The sequence below is a fragment of the Amblyomma americanum genome, chromosome 4, assembly GCF_052857255.1.
Source record: "Amblyomma americanum isolate KBUSLIRL-KWMA chromosome 4, ASM5285725v1, whole genome shotgun sequence".
Classification (NCBI taxonomy): Eukaryota; Metazoa; Arthropoda; class Arachnida; order Ixodida; family Ixodidae; genus Amblyomma; species Amblyomma americanum.
The window spans coordinates 208,411,889-208,426,559 of NC_135500.1; the positions used below are offsets into that span (position 1 = coordinate 208,411,889).

Here is a 14,671-nt window from a genome sequence, read left to right on the forward strand (position 1 = left end):
TCGCGTCTCCGCATATGTTTCGGATGTCTATGACGCACCACACCACGCATTGCTGGGTCCAACGGTGGCGAGCGTGAGCGAAAGGACGTGCTTTGACGCAGCGGCATATTTCCGAGGAAGCCTCCATGTCTTAGAGTATATGCCGCGTAAAGCATATCCTGCAACGGTTGCAAGAGGAGCAAGTGCATTTGCATTTATCTCGGAAGGCGGTGTATGTCCAGTCAGGCGGAATTAAACGCTAACAGCGGCTGTGAACTAAACAAAATACCTTATCTGTGCACTTTTAACTACAGTGTAAAGCTAGCCTGGTTCATGTTTCTGTGTAAAATGTCTACCGACGTGCAGATTCAAAAACCGGTATATCTCGCTGCGAAGTAAAAAAAAAAAGTACGGAATATGCGTGTTCGCGTTTCATTCCGGCCTGACTGGACCTAAATGAGGTAGGCACAAGTATTGAATACCGATGAGACGGCGATTTTTTGCCGGCTGGTCAGGACTGTGACCGTGCGCATAAATTTCATGACCCTGACAATTGATCGTGCTGACAGATGAAGGAGACGCCACTCCGGTTTCGCGGAGCCTTCTGTTCGAGCATAGAGTGTCATATACGACTGAAGAGGCGTAGGAAAAAGTGTTTTCCTTCGGCCTTCTTGTACTATATACACTCGTGTTCGAAGGGCAAACAGGGCAAGGGCTTATACGTAAAGAGCAACAAGGGCAACTAGAAACAGGTGGCACAAAGATTTTATCGCGATTCATTGTTTTTTTTTTTTGTGGCTCTAATTCCTACACTCTTCCTGCGCAGCGGATGTGAGGCGGTGCGCTGGAACTTTTCATCACCGATCCGTAAACGATATTCCTTACAACTAGTGTCCAACATTCGGCTCCTCGGTCATACTTGAATCTTTAATGACGACTGTTCGCTCCACGGTGACTCGCTCGACCAGGGCCACAATCAAAGATGATGTTTGCACATGATGAATTTCGTTACGGTCTGCTCGTTATAGATGGCGACTGGCATTGGTCTTGCCCTGGTACCGGTTCCTCAGCGTCTCAGTAATGGGCACATCCCCGCGGGTTCCGGCTTCCTGTCAGCACGAGCATGACAGCATGATGCCGATCGAGCCGACTTGCGGAGGCATGTGAAGCTATTCCGGACAAGTAATTACAGCTTGCGGTATTTTGCCAGTGTTACAATTTCTCTTGAGGAGCTGTTAGGGGACCCGAAACACCCTGGGTTCCGTCATCATTGTGCCTTTTGCATTGCCTTCAACCTGGCGCCGCGCTCCACGATTTTCTGATCGCGAAAATTCGCCGGAAAGTCCGCGTGGATTCCGCGCGTGGAATCGTTCTGCCACATAACGGAATCTCATTCGTAAACCCAATGCTAGATAACCTTTTTTTCTGTGCCTTGCATATACATCGCACAACGAAGAAAAAATAACAGCCATGATGCTTGTCTCATGAGTCCAAGGTTCTTGCCTCACATTTGTCTCATGTACCTTTCTTCTCTCGCTGTCATTCGAAGGATTTATTAATTCTCCAAAGGGAAGCCAAGCTGTTAGCGCCTTTAATAAACACATTGGGTGCCTGGGCGGACTTATGAGTCACTCTTGGAGAAGGCGGTGCGAGGAGTGGCGGGCCCCAATCGAAGCATGTCTTTCTCAAGTATTTTTCTTAAAAGAAATGTGGTTCAACACAGCCTTCCTACGTAAAAATTATCGCTTAGAGCACGAGAGTCAGAGCACCCTTCCCTGCAAACCCGGCCATGTGGGGTGCGAGGATTAAGTGCGGGCCAGCCTTCTTTACAGAAGCGCTGCTTTCAGTGGAGCGCACTGCTGCTGCGGGACTGTTTCAACATATGATTAAGGCGTCATTGTCTCAAAACCAGCTGTTAGACAAGCACACTGCGTACAATGAGCTCTTATCGCAGAGAGCACGTGTATGGCCTCTGGCGGGAGCTGACCGAACAAGGGCAAACAGGTCCTCACACACGCATCCACGCACTCGATGGCTCTCGCTCTATGAGAGATTGACCGAGTCTGTACGAGCGACTAGCGGTCAAGAAAGCCGCAAGTGAGTCTGCACATCCGCTGCTGATCGTCGGCATCGAACTGGAAACACAAGACCACCACGCACTCCATGAAGTGCTCTGTGGCTAGACATACAAATATTTCTTGCGGGCGTGCACTTAGTTCTGGTGGGCTTCGCTCTCCTTTGCCCTACAGCGGAAGAAAAAAGAATACACAGAGGAGAAGAAACGAGCGGCGCATTCCAGCGCATGTTTCTCGCCGCCCGCTCAAGGGTCCTCCCACGCACAAATTGCGGCGCGCATACGCAGAGACCTGTACGCCGAACATGAAACAAACGCTCGCAAGGAAGTAACTCGCGGCGGCGGGGCTTCCTAAAAGAAAGAAAGCCAGTCAAGGAGCGGGCAGCACCGAGAGAGAGAGAGCATGCGCAGAAGGAGACGATGACGAATTTGCTCTCCGCGCATCACGCGCGAACGGCCCCGGAACGCCCCGACGCCCGCAAAGCACACAGAGAAACATGTGGCTGCGCCAGGCGCGAGCGGCATTCGTTTGTACTCTCCCTCCCTCTCGGCCTCTGCGTTTTCCTGGCTTCGTGCTTTCCAGGGCTCCCTCCTTTCACGTTTGTTCCGCAGATAGATGCAGAGGGGGGGCGGAGGAATACCTGCTCGCATACACATATGCACACACACACGCCGAGTGAGTGGATTCCGTAGAGGCGAAAACAAAAAGACGACAAAAGGGGCTGCCAAGAAAGGCGAAGACAGAGAGCCCAGAGGGGCTAGCACGGCGCGGGTGGTGCAAGTGCCTGGACTGTATACACGAGAGGCAAGTGCAAGTAGAGGGGAGTAGTAGGGGGGGGGAGGGGGGGGGGGGGGGGGGGGGGTAGAGGGATCGTCGTGAAAAATGCGGAGAACAATCATTCTGCCGCCTTCGCCGCTTCTTCCTTCCTTCCATGCTCGGAGCATCGAGCCTCTTTTTCCACCTTCTCCCCGCCGCCCACCCCTACAGCTCCTACGAGGGACCGCGCATCTCGCTGCGTCGTGACCGGGCCGTTTCCTGTCGAAATCGGTTCCCTATATATATATATATATATATATATATATATATATATATATATATATATATATATATATATATATATATATATATATATATATATATATATATATATATACCCTGCTCCCCCAGCCCTCCCGACCACCACCGCTCGTGTGTGTGTTCGTGTGCTCACGAGTGTTATACACAGTGCGCACACCACACGCACGCACACCGCGAACAGACAGACACTCTTTGATATCAGCCGCCAACGTCGTGCCTCTCCCTATTAGAGTGGCGAGCGGGGCAGTCTCTCCAATTGTCTTACACACATATAGTCGCCGTTGTGCGCACACTCGTTGTGCTACACCTGCTTCGGCGCGAGCCGAAGTTTACCTTTAATGGCTACACACGCACGGGCCCGGTCTCGGTGAAGGTGAAAGAGCAGCGCTCGTGAGTGCGCGGAGGGGCTAGGTTGAGGGGGCGTCGCAAGTTCGGCGTTAAGCAAGAGCGGGCCGGAATGCACGCGGGCTGTCTTATATATACAAGCGTAGGAAAAGCCCGCAGCTCCGTCGTCCGTGAGCCAGATACGTTCCGCCTCCCATCGAAGTCACTTCGCTTTCTCGCAAGCACGACCGGCGTGGTCGCGGAGGGAAGACGCCAGGCTTCGGTCCAGCGGCGGAGAGGGCGAGCGGAGCGGGAACACCCAGGGCGAGCGGAAGGAATTCGTGCGTCTGCCCCGGCCGCCGATGAACTACAAACGCCGCCGCCGCCAACCAAGCGCGCCGGTGGTACGGGTTCGGGGCGGGTTTTTCTTTTGTCGTTTTATTTTTTGTTGTTGCTTTCGGGAGGCCCACACACGTGAGCGTGAACGAGGGCGGGTGACGGCGCTGAAGGAGTGATGTCAATAGCAGTCGTCGCACGAAATGATGATGATGTTGACGTTAATGATGCGGCGACAGTGATGGCTCTATCAGACCCGGAAAAAGAGGTGGTCGGAGAGGAATGCGCAGAAAAAAAAGAGAGGCGAGAGTAGAAATAGGCAAACCGGAGAGCGAGAGAGTGAAGTAGGTAGGGACGTGTTTCGCGGGCGCGACGCGGTGTGGTGAGGCTCTTGGCTCCGGCCATTTATTCCCCGCCCAAAGCGTTTTGCGGAAAGAAAAGAAAGAAAGAAAGAAAGAAAGAAAGAAAGGAAGAAAGAAAGAAAGAAAGAAAGAAAGGGGGTTATTGCGTGAACAGCAGAAAGCGCGTTTCTCTGGTAGAAGAGAGATGGAATAGCGGGCGAGGTAAGGGATGGCACGCCGAGCGGACGGGTATGTGGGGTGCACAATCGTAGTCCGCGAGAGCAAGTAGTACGGAAGCCCATGCAGCCTGCCAGGGAAACGACGCTTTGGGAGAAACTGAAATACGCGCCAAGCCATGGAAATTGTTGACGGCCGCTAACCGCGTTCGCCAAGCTTGCACTAGAGGTGTTTCTACACGTTTCGTTTCTTCGAAGGCATCTGCAGCCACAATAAGTGCTGATACTGACAACACCAAGAAGGCCCAAGTCACTCCGGTTTTACACCTGTGTTATTACTCACATTATGGAAACAAATGTGATCATCATTTTCTGACGTGGAAAACCTCACGCCACAAGCGACTAGCACGGACACGGATTGATCGGCTACTTTGTAGGAAGGCACTTTGGAAAGATAAAGAGCAAAGTGACAGGACAGCCCATCTGGAAGCGCGCCCACATAAAGCCCCTACTTTCCATTGCACTTTGAATATAGAAGCATCAGCCCCGGTTCGATATACGGCAACAGCAGGAATCAATAAGAAAATTTAAAAAATAATGCGAGGCAAAGATCTATAGAACTAGTGCACTAAGATGCTATATAGCGTGGCTAAAACTTCATCAAAATAAGAACTATGAGCAAGCATCAAGAAATCAAATGTTTTGACCGGCAGGGCTGCAGAGGGCTGGTGAACGGACTTGTTTTTATAAAGTGTCTCTTTCCCGCCCCTCTGTAATCCGTGCGAATTGGCTAGCGTTAATGTCAACAATATTCTAGCCACACAAAAATAAAATGTCTGCAACGCAGGCCCAAGTGATCTGCGCAGCCCTGTGAACAATGGCACAGGGTTCCCTTAAACGGTCATTAAGGCTTAATCGGTCATTAAGGCACCTTACTGCCTGAGCTGCGCGCGCTATGTGGCATGTTCACGCCCATTTCCCAGGGCCTACTAAAGCACTGAAGAGGGCACAGCGTAGAGGTGAAGCCAGCTTGCCGGAAGAGAGGTACGACTCTGGAGGAAAACCCCTTGAAATTTCATAAAATGTCGAACAGATTGGAGGCCTTGGTCGTGTCTTTATATAATCTTTGCTGTCCTTAACAAGTCGCGTTCCTTTCTTGTTCTCTAAATCAGCCACTGATGGCGCTAGTGGCTCGGCTGCAGCAAACTGTTTCTGCAAATTCACTCCTGCCCCGCCGCGGTGGCTCAGTGGTTAGGGCGCTCGACTACTGATCCGGAGTTCCCGGGTTCGAACCCGACCGCGGCGGCTGCGTTTTTATGGAGGAAAAACGCTAAGGCGCCCGTGTGCTGTGCGATGTCAGTGCACGTTAAAGATCCCCAGGTGGTCGAAATTATTCCGGAGCCCTCCACTACGGCACCTATTCTTCCTTTCTTCTTCCACTCCCTCCTTTATCCCTTCCCTTACGGCGCGGTTCAGGTGTCCAACGATATATGAGACAGATACTGCGCCATTTCCTTTCCCCCCCCCCCCCAAAAAAAAAAACAATTATTATTATCCTTAACAAGTCGCGTTCCTTTCTTGTTCTCTAAATCGGCTACTGATGACGCAAGTGGCTCGGCTGCAGCAAACTGTTTCTGCAAATTCACTCCGAGGAAAACAACAAGCGCCGATCTCGATAACAGAGCTATACAACTATGTCAAACGTATACACCACGCCTCGTATGCACATTAGATTCTTCTCCTCGCGAAAAAGCAAACCGGTCTCGTTCGCATTTTAGATCGATCACCAAACCTCGCCACTCGAAGAGGAATCAACGAGGCGCACCTTCCTGCGGCACTGCGAGCCACATCTGAAAACAACCGCGGTCGCACCTGGAACTCGCCGCTTCGAGACTCTCAATCTTTTTCCCTCACTCCTTCAGTCATTCTTCTCTCTGCAGTCGGCTACGACTAGCGTGGCGCACAACAAATTGTTTCGTCAAATACACTTCGCGTGCAAAAAATAAAAATAAAAGCGAGATACCGACAGCGCTCGCCTAGACGTGCTGCACAGCCGGGCGCGGCGCACGCCCAGTTCGAAGTGAGTGCGCTCGCTCACTGTATGTACAGACATGGGGGAAGCTCGGCAGACTCCAAATGCCGAGGCGCAGCACCTGCTGCCACGGCTGCAGCAGCGGCGCACCGCGGTGCGCCGTAAATTGCGAGCAGTGCACACGTCGTGAGAAGGCCGACACGCTCGGCAAGAAAACGAAAAACAAAACACCGATTTCCATCTCTTCCTTGAGAGAGAGAGAGAGAGAGAGAGAGGGGGGGGGGAATAAGCTCCGTTATATTCATGAGACCACGCGTAAGCGCGACTTCTTCGGCTGCGGGCAGACAGCGAACACACACACACACACATGCAAATGTCAGTGATCACAGGCTCGATCAACTGCAACACCCGCTCACCCCCATTTTCCATTAAAAAAGGGAGCACATTGGGGATGCCTCGTGTACAAAAGGAACGTGCTTCAGTGGAGTGAAGCATAGGCTCTCGGCGTATGGAACACGACGCGGTTACACGGCTGTTGTAAGCACTGCCCACAACTCCAGCCGGGCAACGCCTACCTGACTCCACCAAAGCCGGCGGTTTCAGGCGCGATTTTTCGCCACACGCTAAAAGAGAGCGGAAGGCAGGAGAGAGGGGGGGAGAGGGATAGAGAGAGAGAGAGAGAGAGAGAGCAGTCGCTTCTCCGACTGACTGATCGTTTCATTCATACCGGCTTACGCGCGTTCTGCCGGGGTGCTATGCAAATGACGGAGCCGTGCCTTTATTTTGCCACGCGCGCGCAATCAGGAAGGTCCAGGGCCTCCGCACAGCCCCCACCTGCTCATCCTCCCTTCCTCGCGCCGCCACCTTCCGGCCCGCAAGTGCAGTGCGCGTTCGAGCCGAACGCCTCACCGGAGAGGAGGGAAATGCGCTCGAGTGGGACAAGTCTTAATCCGAACCTGCAGGAAGAAAAGGCTTATGGACGGGTGAGGCCTCGTGGAAGAGATCCGCTTTACTTTCGTGAACTTTCCGCGCATCTTTTCCGGAGGTCCTTGAGCCGGGCTCGAGACTCGCCGGGAAACGTGTTTCCGGCTCGGTTTCGCAATTCCCGCGCGTTCTGCTTGGTGTTCTTGCCCTGGCCGCAGCTTGGACGGTGCCCTGCAACCGAGGACCTGCTTTCACGCTAGTGGGAGGTCGCGCTCAACAGCGCTAAAACGGATAACAATTTTTCATCGATACGTTACGATATTATTCGACCAGCCGCGTCAGCATTTAGAGCCAGCTCAACCCCTCCTCCCAACTGGCGGGTGGCGTCGGTGGGCCTCGCCGACCAGTAGGCGGCCATAAGGTACATCTGTAGGACTTTGTTTGACCTTAGTTTTTTTTTTTTATCTTTCTCTTTCACACCCGAGTGATCAGCAAATCCCTGCCCAGTTTCATCCATCTTCACCTGGAGGAGTTGTGGACTATAACTACCATCTCTTCCGATTGTTAAGGCACTGAACTGAATGCAACTTGTGCAATTGATTCTCTGTACTGCTGAAGCTGAACTGCTCGGAACGCCGCAAAAGGCTCTAGATAAGCATGCTTCTTTCTCACTCTCACTTGAAGAACAAGTTGCGTTCGGCTGCACTTGAAGAACCCTCACGTTGTGGGGGATGCAGCGATCAACTTCTCTTCTGCAGCGTCGACTGACCAATAACACCGCCAGATATCTAGGTGGACTTGACAGTGCGTACTGTCTTTGTGGCTTCCAAGCAGCTGTCACTGTTCGTTGTTTAATTCCTTGCCACTGATGGGCGACAAAAAGACGGGGAACTTTTTCTCGAATCCACGTGTCGTACGTGCGGCATGTAGGCTCACCCCGACTTCACGGCAACAAGCCCTTATTCCCAGCGCAAGACATCATCAAATACCGTGCTTCATACAGCTCAGCTTCCTCCGCCAGCGTTGCATGACTGCAGCAGCGCTGTGGGCGACTTGGCGGTCACCGGAAGACGGAGGGGCACCTTCTCCTTCGCTCGCTGGTGCGCGGAAGATGGACGCGCGAAAGGAGGCGTCGCTCCCTCGTCGAGCTACGGGGGCGTGCGCTGAGCCGACCGGGAGAGTGAAAGCACGGCGGGCCGTTTTGGGACGCGCGCCGAGGCCAATCTGCCGGGGCGACGCGCCTCGGCGAGCGCGAGCCACAGCTGCCGCGGCCCCCCTCCTCTCCCGCTCCGCTCTCTGCCACGCCGCCGACCAAGACGCGGGCGGACGCGAGGAGGCTTATTAAAGTCGGCCGGCGCTATAAAATGAGAGCGACCGGCCGAGAGCCTGTCCCCTTGTTCTGCGCAGGAGGCGCTGCGGGGATAATGGGAGCACCACGGCCGTTTCCGAGCCGAGCGCGTACTGTTGCGTGCGTCTGTGTGTGTGTATGAGTGCGTGTGAGCGCACGCTAAGGGTTGCTGCCGTCTCGCAAGACGTGACGCAACTCCGGTATGGCCGGCCGACCCCCCCCCCCCAATGGGCCACCTGCTGTTGTCCGGCGGCGCGTGCGCCCTTTCTGTAGAGAGAGAGAGAGAGAGAGTGTGTGTGTGTGTGTGGGGGGGGGGGGGGGGGGTGCAGCCTTTTTCCAAACGAACATCCTGACTAACAAGCACACGCGCGCAGCGCCGAAAGCAAGCGACAAGTTGTGCAACGCGAAGCGGCTAGCCGGACGGCGGATGTCTTGTCCTCTCGAGGCGGATAGTTAGCGCTCAGATGCGTGTCGGCTCACTAGACCGGTGCGCTCATTGCTTGCGTGCGCTACATCCGGTGAATCTTCGGAGGCGCGCATATTATACCTCCGCTTAGATCCCTAAACTTCCAGCAGCAAGATCTAGATTATGAGCGACGTTATCGCTGCTCTTCTGCTTTCATTTAATAAGTCGGGGAAAAAAGAATCGTCTCTCACTTTCAAGAGCAGTGTGTGCACTGCGGTATTTCTTGTGTATACTGTTCCGCAAAGGAAACCAGCGGTGCGGTTTTGAAATTGCAAGTTGTCAATTAAAATTAGTATTTGTGCGAAAAATGAGCGTTCTCCTTTTCTCCTCGCAAGTCTTCGGTCAATACAGTAAGTCAGCTGTCCTGCAATCTAAGGCGGAGGGAGCACATCCAGATTTGATGTTGCTTTTTTTCTCTCCCTCTCTCTTTTACCGGAGCGTAGCGATATGAGGTCAAGAGTGAGAAGTGGAGTTTATATGGGTCAACTAGATTAAAATGTGTGAGAGGAAGGCTGGCCAATTTTCAGCCCAGTCAGTGGTCCTCCTCGCTACACACCTGCTACAGTGTCCCACAACCAGAGAGCAGCAGGCGCATTTCTCTCAGACAGCAAAACATGAGGAGTGCTTGGAGTGTCCCTCCTTTCTATAGGTAGCATAAGAGAGAGAGAGAGAGAGAGAGAGAGAGAGAGAGAGAGAAAGAGAGAGAGAGAGAGAGAGAGAGAGAGAGAGAGAGAGAGAGAGAGAGAGAGAGAGAGAGAGAGAGAGAGAGACTTGTGCTCGAGATGAGTTCGCGCGTTGATCGACAGTTGGTTCCTGCCACTTGTGTGAAGGAGGCAGATGGCGGGTCAGCACCCAGTTCATTTTAACACTCGCTTTCTCGTCGCCACTTTTGCATAGGGCCAGACATATCGCAGACTCATATGATGTGCAGTCGTCCATAGAACTGTCTAGAGCGAGTCCAATGCCGTGCAGCACTGTGCTTCAAAGCGCGCGAGCGACACATAGCGGAGGCGCCTGGTTCGAGATTATGTATGATCTGATGCTCAGGCCATGCTCAGACCATGCTCAGAGATGCGCTATCTCGAACCAGTCGCCCCCGCTAGACGTCGCCCGCGCGTTTTGAAGCACAGTGCAGCACGGCCTCAGCCACAGTACGCCTCAAGGGTGACGTAGACACTGCACATTTACCATCCAAGACGAGGTTCTCCTTCATACTCCTTGACACCATCGCCCTATTCAGACTAGCAGGTACAGAACAACACCTTGTTCTGAAATAAGAAAAGTAGAATTTCTACCCCGCCGTACGAAATTTGGCAAAGATATTTACTGCTGTCGAACAAAGGAAGCTTACATGCAGTATTGCATTCCATGCTCTGATCACCTGCATTATAAATTATCTTAAACGTTACCGGATTTTGAGCATTTCTTTGCGACTAAATACACTTTTATGCCTCGCCGCGCAAACAGCTTGGCAGCATATTTGCATTTCCTGTAGCGTCGGGGCGATGGAAAGTGTCTGTGGATGAAAGTTCGCAACTCCGTCTCTGTTTAAGCGGCAACCAAACGCTTCTCTGAATTTCCCGTGGACGAAGAGAGAGGGCGTGCCGCGCATTGGGAGTGTCGCGGTTCCATGAGGACACCTGAAATTTACTGGCTGTTTAAAATGAGAACATCGGGATAATGTATTTTGCACATGGAAGAAAAACGCTAAGGCGCCCATGTGCTGTGCGATGTCAGTGCACGTTAAAGATCCCCAGGTGGTCGAAATTGTACCGGAGACCTCCGCTGCGGCACCACCTTCTTCCCTTCTTCTTTCAATCCCTCCCTTGTCCCTTCCCTTACGGCGCGGTTCAGGTGTCCAACGATATATGAGACAGATACTGCGCCATTTCCTTTCCCCAAAAACCAATTATTATTACATGGAAGAGAACGAATTACGTGGCGCGCGCGCACGTGCACGCACGCACACACACACACACACACACACACACACACACACACACACACACACACACACACACACACACACACACACACACACACACACACACACACACACACACACACACACACACACACACACACACACACACACACACACACACACACACACACACACACACACACACACACACACACACACCTCTTAGTGTTCAAGGTTAGGAAACAAGTTTAAAACATAAACAATAAGTATAAACACAAATAACACAAGCCTGTTACAATGCCGAGAACTTCTTTAAGAGTAAAATGCTCAAGTGCATGGGATGGCGCAGCTTTGTTTCACGGCGAAATTGAAATTGACTTTAAATCATTTAGCGTTTAATGAGCAGCTGATTCCAGCGGAAATCCCCAGCGTATTGCAAGCTTCGCCAAAGTTTTTCTTCTCTATAGCTTCCAACATGTGAGCGAAAAAAGAAAAACTCTGCTCTAAAAGCAAACACAGCTCGAGTAGGACCTGTCCTGGGACGCCTTTTGTAAAGCTTACCTTCTCTACTTAATACTTTTGTCTCGCTCTCGCAAGTGACAGCAGAAGGAGCGCAGTTGTCATTGCTGTCAACAGTAACGTGCAGGCGGGAGTGGACAACAATGATCCCGCGGCAAAAGCAAGAAGTGGGAAAAAAAACTATTGCAGAAACATGGACCATCGCCTGACTATGGGGCAATCGCCCTCACGCCGAAACTGGGCTAATTCCAAATTTGAAGGGTGAATCAGCCCAAAACCCAGTGTGTTCAATGCTTGAAAGAAAGTCCTGTTCTACAAATCACTGCAGCAGCAAGTAAAATTTGCCTTGCACCTGAAATTAGCCTCGTGTCCATGGAGAAAGGAAATCACTTCACTCGCGCAAAACCAAACTGACTTGCATTCAACATTCGGAATTTTGATGAAAATGGCGCTGTCTGTCTGTCTGTCTGTCTGTCTGTCTGTCTCTCTCTCTCTCTCTCTGTGTGTGTGTGTGTGTGTGTGTGTGTGTGTGTGTGTGTGTGTGTGTGTGTGTGTGTGTGTGTGTGTGTGTGTGTGTGTGTGTGTGTGTGTGTGTGCGTGTGCGTGTGCGTGTGCGTGTGTGTGTGTGTGTGTGTGTGTGTGTGTGTGTGTGTGTGTGTGTACGGGGGGTGGGGGTGGAAAAGCCTTTCACTTTGATTTCTAGTTGCAAAGTAAACGAGTCAGCTGTTTTCGTGATGGTCATGTTAGGTCAGCCTTTTTAAAAAACACAATGACGAAAACGCTCGCTCTGATTTGGCGATAAAGAGAAAACACTGCAGGACATGAAGCTGCAGGCATTTGTCTTGCAGTTCACTAAACTCAGAAAGTGACAATGGATGCCGATGACGTTGATGATGAAAACATGCTCCTAAGGTGGGGATATTTGGTTAATGAAATGTGTTGTTTTTTTGGCGCACGATCTATCGAGGCCATAATGCGGTCATGCATAAGTTAAAGTGAGATTCTTTTTCGAATTAAAACTTGCTCCGCGCAACAAAAATGCGCGGGCGCCTTTGAACTGCTCGCGTCTGTTTAAAACTTAAAAACGAGAGTAGGCTTTACAAATGCGCCCTATCCAGGAAGCAAACAGCTGTGAAACCGTCATGAGTACGGCTGACAGCGAAGGTGAGATAAGGCTCTCGTGATGGCGAGCAGCCGAAGTCAGGTTTTTATTCCAGCGTTTGCTGATAGCCTTCGTTTATTTCGACCCATATGACTTTCGCAGTATTCTGCTGACTGCACTTTCAACGTGAAATTCCACGCGTCAAACAGCACGGAGAGCGGCTAACTAGCGATGCTCTGAAGAAAAAAATAGAGAGAGAGAGGGAAAAGTAAAAAAGAATTCGTAACGCGCCGTAGCATCTCATTAGCGGACGAGTTACGGCGCGTGAGCGCGTCGGACCAAGCGAGAACATGACAAGACAGCCAGACACGCAAACACGTACTCAACAGAAAGAAACACACGCCCACCTGACATGCGAGTCTTCTTCCTCTTCACGGCACACCAAACACCTCTTCCAGCCGTCGCCGTACATTACCTCAACTTTCAGCACGCCCTCGCGAATACGCTGTGCGGACGGGGCAGCGCGCGCTTTCCTGCCGCAGAGACATCTATATACGTTCCCGCGCGATTACCTTCGCATGCTAACGACCCGCCCAGGGAGGGGTCTGGTTAAGTTAGCGGTGCACGCGAGGACGTAGCTTCCAGCGGTGCGCGCCCGTGCGAAGATGGCCTGCCGGCCCTCTCGGCAGGCAGCCACGTATAGTGCCGCGAGCGAGCAAACGTACTGCGTGGCTGTGATGGGGCCAGCGCGGCGCGGGAGAATTAATGTGTTCGCGCGTTCCCCGAGTCGGTGACAGCGCGCGGATTGTGCGAAGCCGGGGAAAAGAAAACCCGCCGGCGGAGACAGCCGTGCGTGGTGCGTGCATGAAATGCGCCCGCGTGCAAAGCGGCGGAGAAGTGTGAAAGAGAGTAATTTTACTCGGAATGTGCGGAGTTTAACGCCCTAAGACCGCTTGCTTGCCATGAGGCACGAGGATATGGTGTCGTCGTCGTAGAAGCGGTTCACGACTCGGCCTAAAACGCCGGGTGGATGCGTTCAACTCACGCTTAAATTTGTGCGCGCCAAGGTGATTTCGCGCTCATTTTCCCTTGGACGTTACACTGAGCGCCACACAATGCACACAGCCGAGGCCCAACCAGTTAGCTTTACCAGAGTCCTTCAAGCTGAAGGACTATGGTTTCACACCGAGCTGCTCTCTTCCTCAAATGTTATTTTTGCGCCCTGAAAAAATACGCTATCGCATTTCTCACAATCGAAGCAGCTCACTGTCAAAATCAGCGGCACCAAATCCCTCCTTGCATTCGGACCTGTGTGGCTGACTTTAGCCTCAACTTTGGCAGACCAGCTGAATTTCAGCCAAGCACATAAACTGAGTATTGCAACTACACCAAGCACTAAAACTACGCGGCAAATATCCTGGAGGTTAGGTCTTTCAGTACGACTCTGTTTCAAAAATATCCTACTTCTAAGTTCTTGTTTCAGCGAATGCGCAAGGCAGCCGCGAGGGACGGAACCCGTTAGTTGCGTGAGAGTATACACATCACATCGGTACGACAGTCTCTTCGGGATATATGCGAGGGCCATCAAAAAATGAAATGTCTACAAAGACGCGCACTGATCCATCGGTTATTTTATTTCGTTTTGGCATCAATAGCAGCAAGGGATGCGGCAGCGGGACGGCGACCATCACGATGCATGCATGCAATATCTGTAAGAGCTGTGGCCGAAAACATTGAAGCATATACCACCAACAAAAAGAGCATATGCAGCGAACTGACCGCTTCATTGGCGCCTGGATTCAGTGCTAACAAAAAGGTCATCTGCTACTTCCTGGAATATAACAGAGTCTACTCTAGGCTGCAAAGAGGAAACTTGTGAGATAATCGTTTGGCTAACTCTATGAAGGCGCACAAAGGGGTAGCCGGTAAATAATTAAACTACGGCAACGCAGTGTCCCTGACCCGCTTGAGCAGGTCACGCGTAATAACCCCAGCTAACCCCATGACATAACGTTCAAGCTGAGTTTTTATGCTATACTTTGGCAGTC

The 14,671-nt window shown here is 51.8% G+C and overlaps 1 protein-coding gene across 1 annotated transcript in view; it reads right to left on the reverse strand.

The window, feature by feature from the left end:
* LOC144129203 (ras association domain-containing protein 10-like) overlaps positions 1 to 14,671 on the reverse strand; it is a 56,278-nt gene that overhangs the window by 35,527 nt on the left and 6,080 nt on the right. The window lies entirely within an intron of this gene.